Here is a 21,998-nt window from a genome sequence, read left to right as displayed (position 1 = left end):
TGTGTTCTTGTGATTTACACCTCATCCTGCACTCTCCACCAGCATTACACTGCCAATAAGCACGCACCACGTACAACATTCACGGCAAATCGGTCACCAAGGTTATTTCACCAACATCATCCAAATCCATCACAAACCAACAATGGAAAGGAAATAGAGCATGAGAAAGCCATCACCCCATGCTGCCTTTAAAGCCATATACTCTGCTGGTTGGAAATGTAGGTCGAGCATCCGAAGTTCCGAAATGCTCCAAAATCCTAAACTTTTTTCAGCGCCAACACGACACCACAAGTGGAAAATTCTACACCTGACCTCACGTGCCCATGTGGGCCTCTGATGGTGCCAGTTTGTTGCCAACCATCACCACCGCCAGACCTGAGTGATGGTGTTTTTTTGCCGTCCAGCAGAATTTCTAGTATTTGTTGCTGCATTTAATCCTCTTTGGTCAGCAGAGATTCTTTATTTTTGATAAGTACAAAACATTATTCACACTATAAAACACATTATTCCAAAATCAGAAACACTTCTGGTCCCATGCCTTTCAGATAAGGGGTACTCTCATTATAGATATCATCTTCGCTGCCAGAGGGTCGAAATTCTGAAGATCCTTGTACTACAATATTGTGGGGGCACTTTCACAAGAAGAAGTGCAGTGTTTGAAGAGGGCAGGTCACCATCAACTTCAGATAAAATATGAAAAAATATGCTGTCCCTCCTAAAATCCCTGCATCCAGTGAATGTGTAAGATAACCTGATGCATTTAAAGCTGCTATTGATGGATAGGATTTGATGCCTGTGCTTAAAGGAGTGATCTGAAGCCAGTGGCTGTGCTTAAATTGTGAACCAGGAGGTCACCTTAGAAGTAAAGCAATGAATGAACCTTATGAAGTACTGGATTCCTAGAGATCATGCATTTTTGGAGTTTAATACCGACTGTAACTTCAGTCGGTATTTGTTTATTATCTAATTTGATTAATTTTCCCTGTAGGGTGCTGCTCGAATGTGCATCTCACCTACATTTGTATTTTTCACTGGTTGTCATTCAAGAAGTCTTGCTAAAGTAAAGCCTTGCCAAAGGCACAAAATGGGTATTATGAACACTGCAAAATTAATACCTTTTCATGAAATTAAACTATTGCCTCACCTGTTCAAAATCCAAGGGGAAAAAAAAATCCATTATCAACCGCAACCGTCTTAACTGGCAAGATATTGATGTAAAAATCTAATATCAGCCGTGTGTTTGCAATGACAATAAAAAGTATTTCTGGTACCAAAGCACTGACTTAAAGACCTTGATATCTTCGAGAAATTGTGTACAATTTCCTGTACATATCAAGTTCATTAACAAGATTTTATTCCATAATATGGCTCGAGTTTCTATTGAACTGTGGTGAATTCAGAATAAAAGCATAATTGCTGCAGTGGATGAATAGTACCGCCTGTAAATTCATTTAAAGTTTTTGAGGCTTCACAGTACTAGGCCGAGACCACACTGGTGTCTCTGCACCATGTTTCCGATTTCCGTTTTGCTGCTTGAGACAAATGCGGAGCAGAATGCATTTCAACTCTGCAGAAAGTATAGAACACAGGGGAAAGAGCAAGACCAGAGCAGTTTCTTCGCAGATGGCTCCAAGCAACCATTGTGGAGATCTGTAATGTGGTTTGACTTCCTGTCTTAAATGGTTGGGACAGAAATTAAAAAAATAAATAATGTGGTGATGATTAAATAGTTAAGGATTATTACATTGGAAAAGTACAGCTGTAGCTGCTGGGATTTGTCAGATCACGGCTCGTTTTTAAATGATGCAGGTTTATTTTCTTTCTTAAAAGGTAAAGACCCTATTTGCACTTTGGGTTGATTGGAGAAATCATGTTTCATTTTGTCATATGGCTTACAACATAAAGATAGACAGACATGGCCTTAATTGAGAATATGCAGTCTTCACAAAATTATGAAATATCCTCCCAAAGCTCTGATATAACATACACTGCAATTTATTGTAACAATGAATTTCATTCACCACAAAATAGGCTTAATTGTGCAAAGTACGAACTGTATCCCCAAACTACCTGTGTGATAAGGATGGAATCTGACGTATTAGTTGCCTTATAACTGTGATTCACATTAAAAGCCTTATAATGTTTCACAACCAAAAGGTATATAAAAATAAACTAGACTCTGGGCTCTTGCTCCCAGAGTGTGTACTTGTGCCTTTCACCAAGTTTGTGCATTAGTTGGTGCTTCTTCACAATGTTTGATCTTCCACTCACTCTGATCCGACAAGGCTGGAACAATTTGGTCTTGGTATCAAGAAAAATTGAGCATGCTTTTTTTTTTAAACAAAATGAGACTTTTTCAAAACTAACCTTCTGTGGTCAGATCATTTGAGTTTTTACAAGTGAATAACAGAATATTGCTTTTCACATTTCCAGTGTGCCCAAGGTGTTTTTTTTACAGCCAGTTACTGTACATAATTGCCACCATGTCGTGTGTATAAAAATACAGTCAGTTTGCACAGAATGAATATGTAATGATGGCAAGTTGGTCTATTTTAGCAATGTTGGTTAGGAGTATTGGTCAAGATGTTAAAGAGACTTGCATGGCCTTTTGGGAAACACTGTCAAAGGATCTAGAGACCCTAGAGACTACTGATGCTGGAGTCTGAAGCAAAAATATCTGTCATTGGTGCTAAAGGGGCCATGCAGCATTTGTGGAGGTAAAGGAATGGATGATGTTTTGGGTCATCAGGTCTGAAAGCTTAGAAGGAAGATAGCCAGTATCTTCCTTGCTGGTCTCTGCTGCTGTGGTCACTGTAATGTAGGGTCACCTCAACAGGAGGTGGAGGGGGGGGAGCGGAGAGTGTTTCTGGTGCCCTGTGCTGGTCAGCTGCTTTGCCCGTAGTTTGGAAAACTGAGGTGTCTTCCAATTTTGCAGTCTATGGCGAAAGCAGCAGACCAGTGCAGGGCACCAGAAACACTCCTCCACTCCCCCACCCCCTCCACTGCCCATTGAGAAGGAGAAGCATAGGCGGTGACCTGACATTAAGGTGACCACAGCAGCAGAGACCAGTGATGGGATCAGTGGCTAGGTCCTTCAGCCACTGAGGACCCACACAGGAAGTAGGAGATTGGCTCATGGGAACCAGGTATCTGAACTAGGATCTGAGAGGGTGCTGAGAGCATAAAAGAGGCTCCCGAAGGGCCTCTGGTGTTGAAGGCTTCCTGATTATGTCGGAGGTTTGGACCTGGAGCTCAGGTGGCTGTCGACTGTAGTCAGTGTGGCTGCAGAGACCAGGTGAAGTGCTGGAAGTGAATCCATGGTCACTTAGTGTCTATGAGGGAACTCTCTTTTGCTTCACTATAAAGGGCATTAGGTGATGTTCATGGCATTCTTTGCATTATGACAGGCAGAAGGTAATTTCATGAAATGTTACATTTTCTGTTTTATTATATGACGTCCTGTTTTGCGGAAACTGGCAAAATGTTTGGCCTGGAAGTCAGCCTGAAGAAAACTGAGGTCCTCCATCAGCCAGCTCCCCACCATGACTACCAGCCCCCCCACATCTCCATCGGGCACACAAAACTCAAAACGGTCAACCAGTTTACCTATCTCGGCTGCACCATTTCATCGGATGCAAGGATCGACAACGAGATAGACACAGACTCGCCTTTGGAAGACTATACAAGAGTCTGGAAAAACAACCAACTGAAAAACCTCACAAAGATAAGCCTATACAGAGCCATTGTCATACCCACACTCCTGTTCGTCTCCGAATCATGGGTCCTCTACCGGCATCACTTACGGCTCCTAGAACGCTTCCACCAGCGTTGTCTCCGCTCCATCCTCAACATTCATTGGAGCGACTTCATCTCCAACATCGAAGGACTCAAGATGGCAGAGGCCGACAGCATCGAATCCACGCTGCTGAAGATCCAGCTGCGCTGGATGGGTCACGTCTCCAGAATGGAGGACCATCGCCTTCCCAAGATCGTGTTATATGGCGAGCTCTCCACTGGCCACCGAGACAGAGGTGCACCAAAGAAGAGGTACAAGGACTGCCCAAAGAAATCTCTTGGTGCCTGCCATATTGACCACCGCCAGTGGGCTGATATCGACTCAAACCGTGCATCTTGGCGCCTCACAATTCGGCGGGCAGCAGCCTCCTTTGAAGAAGACCGCAGAGCCCACCTCACTGACAAAAGACAAAGGAGTAAAAACCCAACACCCAACCCCAACCCACCAATTTTCCCTTGCAACCGCTGCAACCGTGTCTGCCTGTCCCGCATCGGACTTGTCAGTCACAAACGAGCCTGCAGCTGACGTGGACATTAGCCCTCCATAAATCTTCGTCCGCGAAGCCAAGCCAAAGAAAAGATATGACAATTTTTAAAAATCTTGAATATTCCTGGTATGCTGTATCTTAGTAAGGTTACCTTTCTTCTCCACTCTCAGTCACAATCAGAAATTCCAACCATGAGGAATTAGGGGATATGGGGAGAAGGCAGGTAGGTGGAGTTAGGTCATAAATTAGATCAGCCATGATCGTATTGAATGGCGGGGCAGGCTCGATGGGCCATTTTTGGCCTACTCCTGTTCCTACTTCCTATGTTCCTATGATATCCACAGCTGCTGCATGACCTGCTGCGCCATTTGTGTTTTGCTCTAGATTCCAGCATCTGCAGTCCCCCCTGTTACCTAATCTGCAGGTCGCTTACCCATGATTGAAGCAGATTGAAAGCAGTAAAGTCAACTGATTGCATCAGTACAACTCGACAAAACAGCATTCTCCGGTCCTCGGTGCACAAACATGTGGACATACAACTTGACATAACAAACAATACATATGCAAGACAAATATTCATATATACAATAAATAAATGCATATTGTTTTGTAAATATGAGCATCTTGGAGGGTTAGTGTGAGTGGCTCCTTTGGTCGTTCAGCATTCTCACTGCCCATGGGAAGAAGCTGTTCCTCAGCCTGGTGGTGTTGGCTATTGTACTCCTGTATTACTTTCACATGCAGCCAGCCAGGACACTCCTGTTAGAGCTCCTGTAGAAGGGTGACATAACTGTGGCTTGTCCGTTTGAGAGCTTTGTATAAATAGCTTCCCAATCCCAGATGGATTAATGGTGGAAATATTCTGAAGCAAATATTTGACAGTAGACAATATAAAAAATATGACAAATATTTAGATTTCTTAATTGCTGCTGCTTGCAACCACCCTTATTTTAGGTCACTTGCAAATTTGAATGAAAGCCATTTTCTGAGGATAGAAAGCTTTTTATTAAAATTCGAGCAACTAAGGAACAGAATCTCTCACCAGGATTTGAAACCATATTAGCAGCAATTTTTGATTACATATATTATGAATGGAACTTTAAGGATAAAAATTCAGTTCGTAATTTTATGATTATGGTTTCAAGGTGTCGGATCGTCATGTTAGTTCAGATAGTTCTTCTCTCATTCTATCTCCAAATTTTCATTTCCTGTGAACTTGAAAACGTTTGAAGCCAGCTACTGAAGAAAAATGCCAATTTGAATTATGTGCTGCTGTGCGACACGAGAATTTTGTCAGTATTGGCAGGGATGGCATTGAAGCCGAAGCGCCAAGCAGTAACGGGATTGCATGTTGTGGTAATAATCAGAAAGTTCAATAAATCAGAGCATTGTTTCTCTTGGTCTTTCATGTAAAATGTTTATTAGATGAGCAAGATAACGATCAAGGAGTGAGACACAAAAGTCTGCAGACACAAAGATTGCAGCAAAAGGAAAGGCTCAGCTCAAAATGTTGGGAACGTTTCAGACCTGAGAGACGTGGAGAACTCGATCATTGTCTTAAGAACACAAGTGATGCTGGAGGAACACAGCCAGCCTCGCAGCTTCCACAGGAGGTAAAGATATGCTACTGACATTTTGAGCTGAGCCCTTCCTTTTGCTGCAATCTGTGTCTGCAGACTTTTGTGTCTCACTCCTTGATCATTATCTTGCTCATCTAATAAACATTTTACATGAAAGACCAAGAAACAATGCTCTGGTTTATTGAACTTTCTGATTATTACCACAACATGCAATCCCGTTACTGCTTGGCGCTTCGGCTTCAATACCATCCCTGCCAATACTGACAAAATTCTCGTGTCACACAGCAGGACATAATTCAAATCGGCATTTTTCTTCAGTAGCTGGCTTCAAACGTTTTCAAGTTCCCAGGAAAGGAAAATTTGGTGTTAGTTCAGATTCAATGATGGAAATCTGTTTGTATATACTTTTGATTCACGCAGGCCATTCTGTGCCACATGCAAACGGAAAAAAAAACAATCCTAGGAAGATGAAGTACCAGAGCCAGAATATCTCGTATCTCTCCTCTGAACTCCACATGAACTCATTCAGCCTTTGCAGTATTTGGACTTGGGTACATTTTGCTTTACATAGTACAAAGTTCACATTCTTATTAACCACGATATATTGTGACTAGTGTGAAACCTGTCTCTGCTCGGTTGGGTTTAACCTAAGAAGTCCCAGTGTATCATTAAATGATTGGATGCAGCATTGACCCATTAAAGGGAAGTACAACGTCATGAGCTGAGATGTGGCACTTCCCTTCAATGGGTTAACAACTTGCATATTGTAGGCTGCTCATTCCTCTCCATGGATGCTGCCTGACCTGCCAAGTGCCTTCAGCTCCTCTTTGATCACCAACTTCCAACCTTTTTGTTTGTTATCATCATTTGAGGTAGCCATCCCACCCTCCCTACCCACCTGCTCCAACATAGAACACTGCAGCACAGTACAGGCCCTTTGGTCCTCAATGTTGTGTCGATCAATATATTCCTATTAAAAAAAATCCTTCCTGCCTCATAATCCTCTATTTTTCTTTTATCCACGTGACTATTTAGGAGTCCCTTAAATGCCCCTAATGTTTCAGCCTCCACCACCATCCCTGGCAAGGCATTCCAGGCACCCACAACTCTCTACATAAAAAAATACCCCTGATATCTCACCTATACCATCCTCCCTTCAATTTGAACACATGTCCTTGGTGTTTGCTACCAGGCAAAAAGGTGCTGGCTCTCTACTGTATCTAGACCTCTCAGAATCTTGGAGTCCACTCTCTCGATTTGCAGAGAGCAAAGCAATGATGGGTGGCACATACAGGAGGTTGCAGCAGATGGGATGGGGAGATGGAAGGGATCCTACAGGGCAGGGTTAGTGGTAGGGAAGTTGTGGCAACAGGAACCTTGCATCGTGTGAGCCACATGGCAATGGCTTGGTTTGTCGTGAGTGAATTTAAGTGTGACTAGCTCCAACTGATGTTCCATTCAGCTCAGGGATCAACTCTGGTTTTACCCGAGGAAGATGCAGGAATTTTATAATCATTGGGACAACATGTCCTTGCATTGCCTGATTACGTTCATTTTAACAAGATAAAGCAGCTCTTGGTACCCATATAAATCAAAATAAAGAAAGACGTATCTGCTTCGTGCTTTACACAAGTTAGAAAAGAGAGCTGGAGGCCACAGCAGGTGGGAATTGTTGATGGGGAGATAACAAGGGAAGCTTCAGGGAATAGCAGTGAGAACAAAGGCCACAGGGCCCACCATCAAACCAGCCTCAGCCTGAGTTCTATTGCTTCTCTGAGTGAATCCCTTGAATTATGCCCTGGTGTGCTTGTTCAGACACACAGTACAACCAGCCCTGGCAGGAGTGTTCACTTTGCCCAATGCTCAGTTGCTAACCACCCGCATCTGGGACCTCTGAGAATGAACTTTATCTCACCTGCCTGCTTTAAATATCATTGGTCGAGTTATATGGAAACAAATACTTCCTTGCACTTAGTTTTTACTACTCTTATGCCAGCTTAATCTCTGGTGTCTAAGCCTTGATAGGACCTCCTGTGCTGTAAAGTTAACACAGGAATTGAGCCAAAACCAGAGTCATGCAGAAACACAGGCATGAGAAGAAATGATATTTACAAGGATCATCAAAAGTAGGATTTTAGGTTGAACCAATGACCAAATATGAAGCCATGGAGATGTCCTTTAAACCAGGGGCCACACAGCCCCCCACCCCGGGGTCCACAGCACATTTAAAGGAGGCCACGGACTGAAATGATAAGATATTTGTTATGTAGTTTGTAGGAGTGTAGTACAAAACTTTGCTTCACAGGGGAGGCCCATAAATTTGAGCAGAGTTCTAAAGGGGACCTGTAGTGTGGATTGTGGAGGGTCATGGGGCCTCTCCATCTGGAACCAGGTGGGAACGTGGATTGCGAAGGGTCACATGACCTCTCTCTGGAACCTAGTTGTACGTTGCATCACCTGCCAATCAAGGTTGGAGGTCTGTCCGCCCATCTGTGCACACCTGACCACTGCCCCCTTGAATTACCAAGTGATTACCTGGGCCGGACCCTCCAGCTTACTGAATTATAAAGTCCATCATGTGCAATAGCTCTTGCTCTTCGGCCCTGAGACGAACCCTGCTGTGGACAATGCTGGAGGAGTTGTGAGTATGCTGTACACTACAGAGGGATCAGGGCTGTAGCATAATGTCGTAGCTTTAGACAGCATCTGAACCATGCCCAATTTAAATAAGGAACAGTGGGTAGTGCATTGTAGACCTTGGTTGTGATAAGTCTGTATAAAGTTGCTAGTATTGGTAGTATTAAGTCTGATGTGATTGGGTTGTACTGTCCTTGTGAGAGTGTGAGCAGCTGTTGGTATCGGTAGTGTTAAGTCCGATGTGACTGGCTGCACTGTGTCATGTGATTGAGAGTACTTGCGTGTGTTATCCATGTTGTGATCCCCTCACGTGTGTTTCATTAAAGATTATTTCTGCATTCAGCCTGTGTCCAGACTTGCTATTCTTTGAACCCACCAAATTTTTCCCTTCCCACACAGCAGGGTCAAAGCCAAAAAAAAATGACTGCTCCAAATAGTCAGAGGGAAACTAAAAATTTGCTGCATATTTCAGACAAGTACACAGAAAGACTAGAGTTGTAATGAAATTTTAATTACTTAAATATTCAATGGATACAATATGAAAAGATACAAAATCCCGAAACTGCAATCAAGCAATTTTTAAAAAACCCAATATGTAGCAGGCCCAACAAGAGAGAAGTAAAAAGCAATCTGCTGGAATAATGCATCAGGTCAAGTAGTATCAGCTGGAGGATGAGAATGGTTGCCATTTTGTGTCAGAACCTTTTGATTTAGACTGGGGGAGTGACGTTGTTCAAGGGAAAGGAACATCAAGTCTTCTGCGACAGTGACCACAGCTCAATTCGATTTAGCAAATGGCAAAGATAAATAGGAGTAAATTGGTTTAGGCTGGGAAGTGATTTAAAATGGTGCACTGGAATAGGCTCTTTGATGGTAGATCAGTTGCAGACTAAAGGCATATATTCAAAGATGATCACAGTAAATACTTGCTCATCAAAAAAGAGCAAAGCTGCCAAATTTGGGGCTCATCTGATAACAAGGTCCATAGAAAGTCAGATTAACAGGAAAAGGGAAGCTTCTGTCTGATACTGACCGAGAACTGTGGAAAGCCTCAAAGAATACAGCAAATATTGGTGTGAAGTTAGGCAACCAAGTTGAAATAACAATAAAATACTGGCAGACAATAGAGTTGGGTTCATCTGGTTGGAGAATATGTACAAATTATTACAAAAAGGGAATTATTTAGGAGGTTAGCATCTTTCATGGAGGACAAATCATCAGGTTTGGATGAAACATGTTAAAAGCCGAGCAGGTCAGGCAATAATGGTCAGGCATCCATGCTTTTAGAGACCTGCTGGGGGATTAGATTGTTGTTTCGATTACAAAGGGAGGAAAGGTTAAACAAAGTAATTAAGGGTGGTTAGTTTAGTGGCAGGGAAATTAATGGAATCAATTCTTAGATAGAGAAATAAAACTTAATTTAGCAAGGCACAGATTAATCAAGGACATTCAACATAAAGTAGTTTTTATGACGCCGATTGACTAATTTGATTGAATTTTTTTGACGAGGTAACAAGAAATGTAAATGAGACCAATGCAGTCTACATGGACTTCAGCATGGCTGTCGACAAGGACTCTCAAAGTTAGTGTATTCAAAAATATAAAGCCCATGAGAATGGCTAATTGGATCAAAAATTGGCTCAGTGCCCAGAAGCTGGAGGAGATGATTGACAGGTATTTTTGAAACTGGAGTTCCCCAGCTTTCAGTACTGTGTTTTAGGGGGACATTACAGGATATTTCCATAGAACCTTAAAAGGTATCTATGCAAGAATAGGTTAATAAAACATTTAATAGATCTGAGATTATTGCCCACGGTGATGAATGAATGATTATTACTGCATTTTTAATACTAAATGTTATTCTAAGAGGTAAAATAGCTCAATTTATATTTTCTCTGATTCTCACAACTCAAACAAGTCAGTCCCAAGCCTACTGCACCAGATGGGTCACCTTAAATGCTGCTACAACCTTCTTATACTCTGGATCAGTACATTGCCAAGGTGGGTATTGACCAACCTCATGCAAAGATGAGTTGAGCTCCCAGGTTATTCTTTGCAATGGGTTACCTGGTGGAACCTATCTCTGACCTTGAACTGAAAGGCCATTAGCTCAAATGGAACTGATTTGTGCTTTGTCTAGTTTTGACTAGAGTGCAGGTGCATGGAATGCACTGCAAAGGAACACACAAGGTTTTTAGACAGACACACCAACAGGAATGGATAGGGATTACATGCAGGCAGAGTAGATTATTTTAAATTGGTATCATGGCCAGCACAGACATTGTGGGCCAAAGGGCCTGTTTCTATGTGATACTGTTCTTTACTCTCCAAATGCAAGAACTCAAGGTTCTCCTGCTTGTTCAATGCAGTTTCTCTTGCCACCTTTCCAGGCATCTCCACCTTACCTGGTTGCTTGCGTTGTCGCAAAAAAAAACTATCCGAAACCATCTCACCTGCAAATGAAAAGAAGAAATTATGAAAAAAATGAGGCAAAATAATTCCCACCGGAGGGGTCAGAAAAACAGCACATGATAATGAACAAATTCTCCGTTTTCAGGGGATCATTTGACCATTATTTCACTATTGCCTGTTGGAGTTTGCTGTGCATAAAATAATTAGATTTGCTGGGAATATAGTGGCATATCTGGAGATTATCAAAGGTGCTAAATGAATGCAAGTCCTTTAACCAAAATTGAGACCACAATCAAAAAAGTGCTCATGAAGGAAAACTGCACCCAGGGCAATGGAGGAAAGTTGATATTATAAATTATTACTTAGAAATTTTAGTTACAGAAGAGATAGGCTCATGTCACGTGGAGGACATACCCGAGAGGCTGTGTGCAGCAGATCATTATGAACATAAGAAATAGCAGCAGGAGTCGGCCATTCAATGATCTGATGAATGGCTCATTTTCATCTACCTGCCTTTTCCCCATCTCCCTTCATTCCCCTGCTATTCAACCATTTCTGAAATATATTTACTGACGCAACCTCCGCTGCTTCAATGGGCAGTGAATTCCATAGCTTCACCACCCTCTGGGAAAAGTTCCTCCTCATTTCCTAAATCTACTACCCTGAATCATGTCCCGTTGTTCTAGTCTCCCCTACCAATGGGAACAACACATCTACCTCCATCTTATCTATGCCTTTCAGAACTTCATATGTTTCTATAAGACCCCTCTCATTCTTCTAAATTCCCAGTTCCAGATGACTCAATCTCTCCTCATAGTAATCTCTTATTAACCACAGAGCCCCAAATGACATAGGCATTCTGTCGTTAGTAAGGGATTACTAAGGTGATATGTGAGTAGGGAAAAAAATATTGAGAACAACTGTTATAACTAACCCCCTCATCTCTGGATGAATCAACCTGGTGAACCGCCTCCAAAAGCATTATATCCTTCTTCAAGTAGCATTGAAGCAGAGTCATTCAGTGGGTCCCACTGATTCCCTCAGAGTCCATCAGATCGCTTTCCATCATAACAGACTGCAAAGGATGAGATATCAGAGTGTTTTCCACAATGTAAAGGACAGCTAACATCAGAGAAGTGCTCAACCAGAGATCCTCACACCCAGGACCTCATCAATACCCAGGCGCCATCTGGTGAGGCACCAAACCGTACATTAATCTTGACAAAAGAAATAATAGGTGTGTTGACACAACAGTTACACTTGATGCACAAGACAGAAAATAATTCAAAACTACATGGCCGAGATGGATACAGCGGTCACCAACCCATGGCAGGTACCACAGATGCTCGACATACAGGGCACTTGCTTGCCACCTTGAGGTGATGCTTCCATCTATTAGCTTCTTGAAAATAGATTTCAATTTTCAGAGCACCTATATAAGATTCTTTTACCTGTGGGGATGGCAGAATTACCACTAATTGGTAGTGCAAAAAAAAAACTGTACACTGCATAAACATGTAAAAAAAGAACTGTAAACAGATAACAAAAGTAAATAAACTAATTGTGCAATATGGAGAGAACAAAAAGAAAATCAATAAAGTGCACAAGTAAGAGTCCTTAAATAAGTATCGGATTGAGTTTGGTGTTGAGGAGTCTGATGGTGGAGGGGTAGCAGCTGTTCCTGAACTTGTACCTCTTTCCTGATGTTAGCAGCAAGAACAGATCATGTGCTGGGTGGTGAGGTTCTTTGATGATTGCTGCTGCTCTCCGACGGCAGTGTTCCCTGGAGATATACTCAGTAATGGGGAGGGTTTTGCCTATGATGTCCTGGGCTGCGTCCACTACCTTTTGGAGGGCTTTATGCTCAGGGGTCTTGGTGTTCCCATACCAGACCGTGATGCAGCCGGTCAGCGCACTTTCCACCACACCTCTGTAGAAATTTGCCAGGGTTACTGGTGTCATACCAAACATCCGTAAACTCCTGAGGAAGTAGAGTCTCTGACATGCTTTCTTCGCGATGCCATTGGTGTGTTGGTTCCAGGAAATATTTTCCGAGGTAGTGACTCCCAAGAAGTTAAATTTGCTCACCCTCTCCACCTCTGATCCCCTAATGATCACTGGATTGTATACCTCTGGTTTTCCTTTCCTGAAGTCAACAATCAGCTCCTAGTTTAGGAGACATTAAGAGCAAGGTTGTTGTTGGTGTACCATTCAGCTACGCTTCCAATCTCCACCATGTACGCTGATCTATCCCCTTCTTTTTTACAACCCACTACAGTGGTATAGTTGGAAATTCGTAGATGGTGTTATTGTTGTACCGAGCCACATAGTTATAGGGGTAGAGAGTAGAGCAGTAGGGGGTGGGGAGGGAAGGAGGAAATAAGATGTGACCCCATTGACAATCCAATAACAAAACAGTGAACATGTTTTGAAGAGAAAGTTACATCTCCTAGAAAGAAGATATTTTGCTCAAACAATTGAGAGGTTACGCTACTCCTTAACATCTCAGCAAACAAAACACAAACCAGCAGAAAAGCTGCAAGAATTGCTTCTACTTCCCCTTTTTTTTTTGCATAGAAGCTTCTTCATTTCCCATGCGGATTCCGTTCCTTTTGCCTTTCCATATGAACTGCTGCTTGAGCCATTACATATTTTCCAAAGCCTGACATTGCAATCATTTTTCTTGTGAGCTTTTCTAGTGCATTTTTTCTCTTTTGCCTTTTAATTTGCTTTCCATTATTGTTGGCTCTTTCCTTACATATTTCAGTAGGATTTAATATTAAAAAACAAGTAATAAAAAAGGCATCTTTGCAATTCAAAAAAAATCAGGAATCTGGAGAAAATAAAAATCCTCGGCTCACGTAGCTCCATAAAAGTGGCAACACAGTGAATCAGGTGGTAAAGGCGGCGACGACCACCACGTCAGTCAGGTCACGGAGTACAATGGTCAGCAAGTCACATTGCAGTTGTATAAAAATGTGGTTTGGCCACAACTGGAGTATTGTATACTGCTCTGGGTGGTACATATCAGGAAGGATGTGGAGGCTTTGGGAAGGGTGTGGAAGAGATACACCAAGATCCCAGGATTAGAGAGCATTGGCTGCTAGGGTAGATGGACAAAACACAGATTGTTTCCTCTGGAGCCTGAGGGGCGATCTGATGGAAATGTACAAGATTATGAGCTGTGTAAATAAGGTATTTTTTCTCCAAGTTGGTGTCAAATAGTGGAGGGCATAGATCTAAGAGGGGGAAAGTTCAAAGGAGATGCGTGGGGCACATTAGTTTTTTTTTTGCACAGAATGGTAAGTGCCTGGAACGCACTGCCTGGGAGGTGGTAGAAGCAAAAGGCATTTAGACCTGTAATGAATAGCGATATACAAACCACGTGGGCAGGTGGGTTGTTAGGTTGGCCTTTACACAAAAATTGCTGGAGAAACTCAGCGAGTCACGCGGCATTCTTTTTGTAGAAAAGATAAAGATCTATAGCCAACAGACCTGAGCCCTTCATCAAGGTATGAGCACAATGCAGGCAGGCGCCTGCATAAAATGGTGGGAAGAACAACAGGGGAGGAGCACAGACCCACCGACAAGAGGTTAAAGGTGGTCAAGAGGGAAAAAAAAAAGAGTATCAGGTGAGGGGATAGCTCTCTGAGCAGAGGGGGAAGGAGGTGGTGCTGGAGTAAAGGAGACAGAGGGAAGGGGAGGAGAGGGAGACCTTGGAGTGTCCTAACCGAAATCGGAGAAGTCAAATGTTAATGACATCCGGATGGAGAGTGCAGAGGGAATATTAGGTGTTGCTCCTCCAATTTGCAGGTGGCCTTGGTTTGGCAAGGTATGAGGCCATGGACAGACATGTCAGTGCAGGAGTGGGGCAAGGAGAGTTAAATTTGCATTGCGTTCTGCTCGGATCTCTTCCTGTGCTGTTGGATCTTTTCCAAGTAGCAACACAACTTTACAGAAGGTTTCTGACTTAACTCCCACTTGCTCTCGGGGCAGGATGTGTAAAGCTATTACCTAAAGATGGAAAAGGGTGTTCATACTTGGTGAAGATCAACTGCAGTGCAGAGAGAAGCTGCGTTTTAATAGCACCTCATACAGGGAAACTCAGTTTTCAATGTTTAATTTTAAATGGAAGTGGGCCACGAAAATATTAGGTCAGAGAATGCCCACATGATAATGGTTTCTCTGTCAGCAGTCAGAATGCAGTTGGTGGAGTAACTCCTGTCAGCTGATTGTTTTAAACTCCACATATATATCACTGAAAATACTTGAAACGTGCCACCAGTTTAGTCACTTTAGCTTGAAGTTTTCAGTTTAAAAAAGTAAACACCAGTTAAAGATCTATACTACGTAGGACATTACTTTTTTGTAATTGCTTGTAGTCCATTGCTGAGGAGATGGAAACTCTCCCTACAGTGCCAGCGTTCTTTAATCTTTGTGGTCAACAGTGCAGCAAATGAAGCTGTGAACAAGGGGTGTGTACTGGCTTGCTAGGGGTAGCAACAATCAGGTGTAAAATAAAAATGCCGTTCTCCTGGAGTGAGTGCTATTATTCAGAGTCCAAAATGCCTTTACTGTTCAAATTAAATCAAGCATATCCATCTCTGAGAATAAATAAAGCAAAATGAACAATTTGTATTAAAAACAAACCACTGGGTTAAGTAGGATCTGGGTGAGGGTGATGAAGGGGGGAGTAATTGTCGGATCCTGCCTCGGGACTGAGGGAATTTAAACCTTTAGACTCCGTGTCCCAGTTTTCAGTGACTACCAACAAGTGCATAGACTCCGTGCCCCTGTTTTCCAGTTTTATACCCAACACTAGATAATTCGTACCTGTGTTTGGACTGTAGTTTACCCATGGACCCAGTCCGGAGTATCTATTTAAAATGGAGTCCAAAGAATTAAGGAGAAGGGAAGAGAGGCGAAAGGGGCTCAACGGGTGATGGGGAAAGATGCTGCACAGCCGAGGCCAGGAGGGGTGGGGGAGGAAATCACGACAGGTGGATGATAGGTGGAAAAATACATGGAAAGAATGGCAGAAGGACTGGGTGGGGAGAGGCATTTAATGTACTAGAATGTGTAAGTGGGAACACAAAGGCTGCTATCTGGTAAATAAGGAAAGTGATCCTGGGAAGTGCAGATCACATCAATGGTCAAGGAGAAATGGATGGGTAGTCAGTGATGGAACAAGCACGGGAGTGGGATAAAAATGTGGGGTTGGAGGAGGGAATGGACTGGGAACAAACATGGATGGACTGGAGGTAGATGAGGAGAAGGTAAGGGTTATTTAAAAATGAAATAATCAATCTTTGTACTGTTGGGTTGTAGACCAGTTTCCAGTTTGCATTGAGCCTGACCCAGCCAATGGAGAAAGCCAAGGATATTCAGGCCCATGAGGGAATGGGAAGGGAAGTTGATACTGTAATGTTAAAACTGCAATGCTCACAATCCCTTTCCTCTCATAGATTCTGCTTGACATGATAAATTCCGCCTCCTGTTTGTCGTTTGCTCCATAATCCAGCACTTGCTATCTTGTGTCTCCATGTAACAATTTAGATGTGTGCCTTTTCCAGGAATGAAGGCAATTGGAACCTTGTCCTGCATGTCATTGTCACATCCCAGTGAAAACTTTTGGGGAAAAGGATTACCAACAGACATTAGCCAGGGCAGAATCAAGTTCTGTAATATCAAACCAAAAGTGGCCACACACAGCTCTATTTATGGTTGGTCCAAAATCCAATGTTCCCCTGGAGATCAGAAGACAATAAACCAACATCACAGCGAAAAATGTAACTGGAAAAAAAACCTATCTCAAAAACATACTGCCAGCACTTCACCTGTACCTTGAACGAGAATTGAAAACAGCAAGTCCAACTGAACACAAATTCAATTTTCAAGCAGCAACAAGTATTGAAATGCCCAAAATGTTGTATAGAAAAGTCTTGTAATATGACTCCTTGCATTAATAATGATTTTGAGGCTGCAAGATCGTAAATCTGACTCGAAGACCAAAATTCACAAAGCTCTATATCCCTTTCATTTAGATGGCAAACAAAGTACTTTGATTTTAAATGCAGCTATTGGAAACTGTCCAAAACCTTTTCTTTTTCTTCTTGGCCACATGTTCTTTCTGGCCACGATCTCGGGCTTGTCAAACTTCCTTCCCGAGCTTAGCATTTTCAACTGCACACAAGTTGATAGTTTATTGAAATAACAGAATCTGATGTTGGCAAATGAGCATTAATCTAAAACTCAGATCCCAGTTCAGATTCCTGCTTCTTCTCTGGAAGGAGGGTATGTGTGCAGCCATTTAATATTGCAATTCCATGCCTACCCCTATTTTAATTAGTGAAAAAGCTGTGTTTACCAACTGGATTCAAGCCAACAAGTTTTTAAATGGAAGAAAATAGGTTTAAAGCTTAGAGGTTTTTGCAAGAATCCTTAATATGCAACAATTTGTAAAATATCTCAATCTATTTTGTGCTTTATGAAACTTGAAGGTAACATCCACACACAATTCTTCAGAAGTTCATTAAAATTCCGGGTATCTGGAATTCAAGCAACTAGAGAGAAAAAAAAATTTAAATAAATAAGAATAAAATAATAGGTAAAATAAATAAGTTTCAAATTGTAAAAGTAAACTTTCTCTGAAGTAGCACATAAACTTTTGGTGAAGATGGGAGGAAATATTCAGCCAGGGAGGGCCTTGGTCGGGCTTTGCTTGTAGCAACTGTTTGAATAAAGTTGTGTGAAACAGCAATGGTGTCGCTCAGAATGATGCTGCTTGCCATTGGGGCGACTCTCTTAAAGTGTCTCCTTACCCCTGCTTAGTAAGAGTTGCCCTGGTCAGAGGCTTTAACTCTAAACAGGTGGCTCTGTAGAGGGGGAGGAACCTGCAGTGAAGGTTAAATGTTTTCAAGGAATGAGACTGAAAATAAAATAAAATGATTTAAAGTTTCTATATTCCTGCAAGTGAAGTTTGTTCAGTGCAAGTTCAGTCTTGAGATTTTGTCTTTTGTCTTTTAAACTGTTTATTCTTAATCCAGGTTTTTAGTTAGGCATTTAAAAGGCAAGTCTCAAGCAACCGGAAAATGCACTTATCCAGCATCTACCAATTGCCAGAGGTGCTGGATAATGGGGTTTTACTGTAATTCATTACTTTTCAGGTGTTTGACTCACTAAGGATGTGTAAAAGCTCTTCTCAAATGCAAAAATGATTATATTTTTAAAGCACCTAGACTATTTTCAACTACATGATTTTGGAACAGAACATTAGATACTTATTTCAAACAAGAAAATGACAGTAGCCCCATATAAATAAAATTATACAGTTCCAATCAAAATACCACTAATGATAAACATAAACACAAACAAAGGGACCAGTGAAATATTTCATGGCTTCTAAATAATACTTTTTCCACTTTGGTTAATTCAGGCTGTTAATAGTTTATTCATCTCATCCAATGAACTTTCAAATGTTGATATTATTCCCACTAAGCTGGCCTCTTCAAAGTTCAGAGTATATTACCAAATCTAACATTACAATGAATTCTAAGTTAGCAATTTAATCCTGAAATACAAGGTGTTATATCGAGATAAAAGTCCAAAATTTACAGCGTACACTTTTAAAATATTTTCAACAAATCTCAAACCTTAAAAAGTTCACAGAAAACCAAACTTTAGCCTGAAGCTTTCAAGTGTTTTTTTTTTCTTAATTTATTATGAATCTTCATATTTCAAAGCAACAGATTTGAGAAAAGCAATCAAACGCAAAATGCTTCAAACTTGGTGCATCGATTCAACCTTGCAGCATTTATGAATTATCTCATTTTAAAAAAATTTTCAAAAGGATAAAAGGTGTTAGCTGTTCCTCCAGATTACTGCTGCGGGATCTGTTCTCCTTGTGCTGTTACTGAAACCGTTTGGAATAGATACAGTTCAGTGTTAACTTTCTGTTATTACTGCTGCAGAAAGTAAAATGAAAGGTCTGATGTTGTGGTTACATCTTCCTGCTCTAAATTTACACCCTTAAGGCATCCCACATATATAATCATAATCAATGGAAAACCCAGACCTATTATTACAAATGTAAGCAGACACCTCAAATGGATTAAGCAATCAAGTATCTTGTATTCTTCTCACAATGGTAGGGTTTGAAGCTTCATTATGATGCTCTTGTAGAGAGAAATCTTATTTACCATCTGCCTCATTTTTATTACTTTTAAGGTAGGCTCAAAGAAATCAGACTTATTTTATCTGGAGACGTGTGAAGATTGTAGCAAAAATCCAGTACCACTTGGATTAAAGTGTGAATATTCTTTCTCATTTATACTCATAACTTGACATAGTGCACCCCAAGAATTTCACAGTAAAGAAAGAAGAAAATGTGTTTCAGACCTCTTCATGTCATCAGTGCTTTCAGCTATCTAGTTAGCTAGCTATATATTTATACATTGGCACCGTTGCAATTAATGTACACAAAGCAGTGAAAATAATTGTCAATTTTTTTGCGTATCTTTATTTGCATCGGTTGTGGATTAATGTCAGAACAACGAGAGAACCACACTACTCCTTTTCAAAGAGCACCATTAGATATTTCCCCAAAGAGATTTGTTTGCCAGTTGTTTGGATGAGCTGAAATTCCCTCCAACTCAATTCTGAGATGGTCAAAGCTTGACTTTTTTTCCCCCTTGCCCTAGTTTTTAGAGCCTCTCTTTTCTTGGCATTTGTCCAAAACTGAACTGTCTGAAACTCTTTAGGACTCTAAGATTATATCTACGTCACCACAAAGTGTGCTTATTTTCACCATTGATAATGCTCGTCTTCCGCTGAAATCGCTAGACTTCTCATTTCCAACACACCGTGGTTATTCAAAATACTGCTGCCCATGTCCTAATTTGCATCAAGTTCTAATCTCCCGGAGGAGTCACGTGATGGAGTAGTGGCCGGACGGTGAACTCCAGCCCTCTCCAGAAAAATCGGGAAAAACAAAGGAAAACACAAAGGCACAGAAATAAAAGTTACAGAAAAGTGAGTATAAAGGTGGAAAGAAGATGGCGACAAAAAAAGAAAAATCGAAAGCAACGGTAAGAAGAGAGGAAGAGAAGACAAAGGAGGAAAAAGGTGAAGGCCTTACCTGTCCGAAGAGGCCCGCTGCGGAGAGAGAAACCCGCTCCCTCAGGTCAGTAAATAATGGACTACAAAAATGGCTCGCAGAGCCGAGTAAAAGTGCGCAACCGCGCATGCGCGATACTTCGCGCATGCGCGATGCGAATGAAAAAAAACACACCGACAGGAGGGGGGACCAGCTGGGGAGTCGATCTCCACAGCCGGCAACGACAGCTGCAGAACACCTGCAGCAAGAAGAGACCACAGAAGACAATAGAAACAAGAAAGAAGAGGAGGAAAGGGCACCAAAGAAACAACAGATGGTCAACCCAGAGGAAGAAGAAGAGGAAGAGTACGGTGAAATAGAAGAAGAAAAGATAGGCAAGGTAAAGGATATACTTGCTCTTATTAAAGGATACATGGAGTCATTTAAAGAATGGCAAACACAGGAATTTAAGGATTTAAGAAAAAGAATAAACAACACAGAAGAGAAAATAAATAAAATGGAGATGACCTTAACAGAAATGGGAAAGAAAATGGACAAGATGGAAGAGCGGGCAGTAGCAGCAGAAATGGAGGTAGAAGACTTAAAAAAGAAATTGGAGAAATCTAATAAAAAAACTAAAGAGACACAAGAACTACTAGCTCAAAAAATAGATACAATGGAAAACCATAACAGACGAAATAACATAAAGATAGTGGGCCTTAAGGAAGATGAAGAAGGCAAGAATATGAGGGAGTTTATAAAAGAGTGGATCCCTAAGACCCTAGGATGTCCAGAACTACAGCAAGAAATGGAAATAGAAAGGGCACATAGAGTATTGGCCTCTAAACCACAACCACAACAAAAACCAAGATCTATTGTAGTAAAATTCCTAAGATATACTACAAGAGAAATGGTACTGGAGAAGACAATGGAAAAAGTAAGAGAGGGCAACAAACCACTGGAGTATAAAGGGCAAAAAATCTTCATTTATCCAGATATAAGTTTTGAACTCCTAAAGAAGAGAAAAGAGTTCAATACAGCAAAGGCGATTTTATGGAAGAAAGGGTATAAATTTATACTAAAGCATCCAGCGGCATTGAAAATATTTATTCCAGGACAACAAAACAGACTATTCTCGGATCCAGAAGAAGCACGAAAATTTGCAGAACAATTACAAAAATAGACTGAGGGAGGAAGACGGGTAATGAGAGTTAAAATGATCACGATTGATATGTATGTGGGTAAAGACAAAAATAGACTGAGGGATGAAGACGGGTAATGAGAGTAAAAATGATCACGATTGATATGTATGCGGGTAAAGAGGTATAAGAGTGAATAGAGACAATGAGCATACGTGAATGTATCTGTACTTAGAGGAAAATATAGATAGTATAGACAAGAATTAATAAGGGAAAGTAATGGAATAGAGAGAATAAGGAGGGAATTAAAAGAGTGACCTTTGTGACATATGAAAAGTGAAATCTTTTCCGGGGGGTGCTGGGTGGGGGAAATAGCGGTCACTGCAAAATCAATTGACGCTTGCGAGTGGATTCGCAAATCCAAATGGAGAGGGGAGATGTGGTTGTCCGACAAGGGATAAAGGACAACTCAGGAGGTGAAGGGGAGATTGTGGATAAATAAGATAGAAATAGGAGAATAAGGAAAATGTTGGATGTTGTAGGAATGTTGTCTTATAAAGAGTTGAAAATAAGAAAACAGAAATGGAAAAGGAGGAAAGGTAATGATGGAAAAACGGAAAGAGAAGATAAACAAAATATAAAAGGGCTACGCTGAACTATATGACTTTAAATATTAATGGAATACATAACCAAATTAAAAGGAAGAAACTACTAAATTTAAATGAATAAATGTATTCCATTAGAAAAAATAACATATAGGTTAAGAAATAATATTGAAATATTCGAACAAGTATAGGAGCCTTACATTAAATACAATAGCGAAAACCAACCGGGGACAAACATTACCTAAGTT

At 41.2% G+C, this 21,998-nt stretch overlaps 1 protein-coding gene across 3 annotated transcripts in view; it reads right to left on the bottom strand.

Moving 5' to 3' along the window:
• Nucleotides 1–21,998, bottom strand: part of sema6d (semaphorin 6D) — a 284,007-nt gene that overhangs the window by 152,928 nt on the left and 109,081 nt on the right. For 2 of the 3 annotated variants that reach the window (XM_069910619.1, XM_069910621.1), the window contains 2 exons: nt 11,847–11,987; nt 10,906–10,953 (listed from right to left, as the gene is read on the bottom strand). The gene's annotated coding sequence lies outside the window, so the exon portion shown is untranslated. The remainder of the gene's footprint in view (nt 1–10,905; nt 10,954–11,846; nt 11,988–21,998) is intronic. The other variant, XM_069910620.1, reaches the window with a different exon arrangement.

The sequence above is a fragment of the Narcine bancroftii genome, chromosome 14, assembly GCF_036971445.1.
Source record: "Narcine bancroftii isolate sNarBan1 chromosome 14, sNarBan1.hap1, whole genome shotgun sequence".
Lineage (NCBI taxonomy): Eukaryota > Metazoa > Chordata > Chondrichthyes > Torpediniformes > Narcinidae > Narcine > Narcine bancroftii.
The sequence above is the reverse complement of the archived record's forward strand: the minus strand, read 5'-3'. Positions and strand labels throughout refer to the sequence as shown.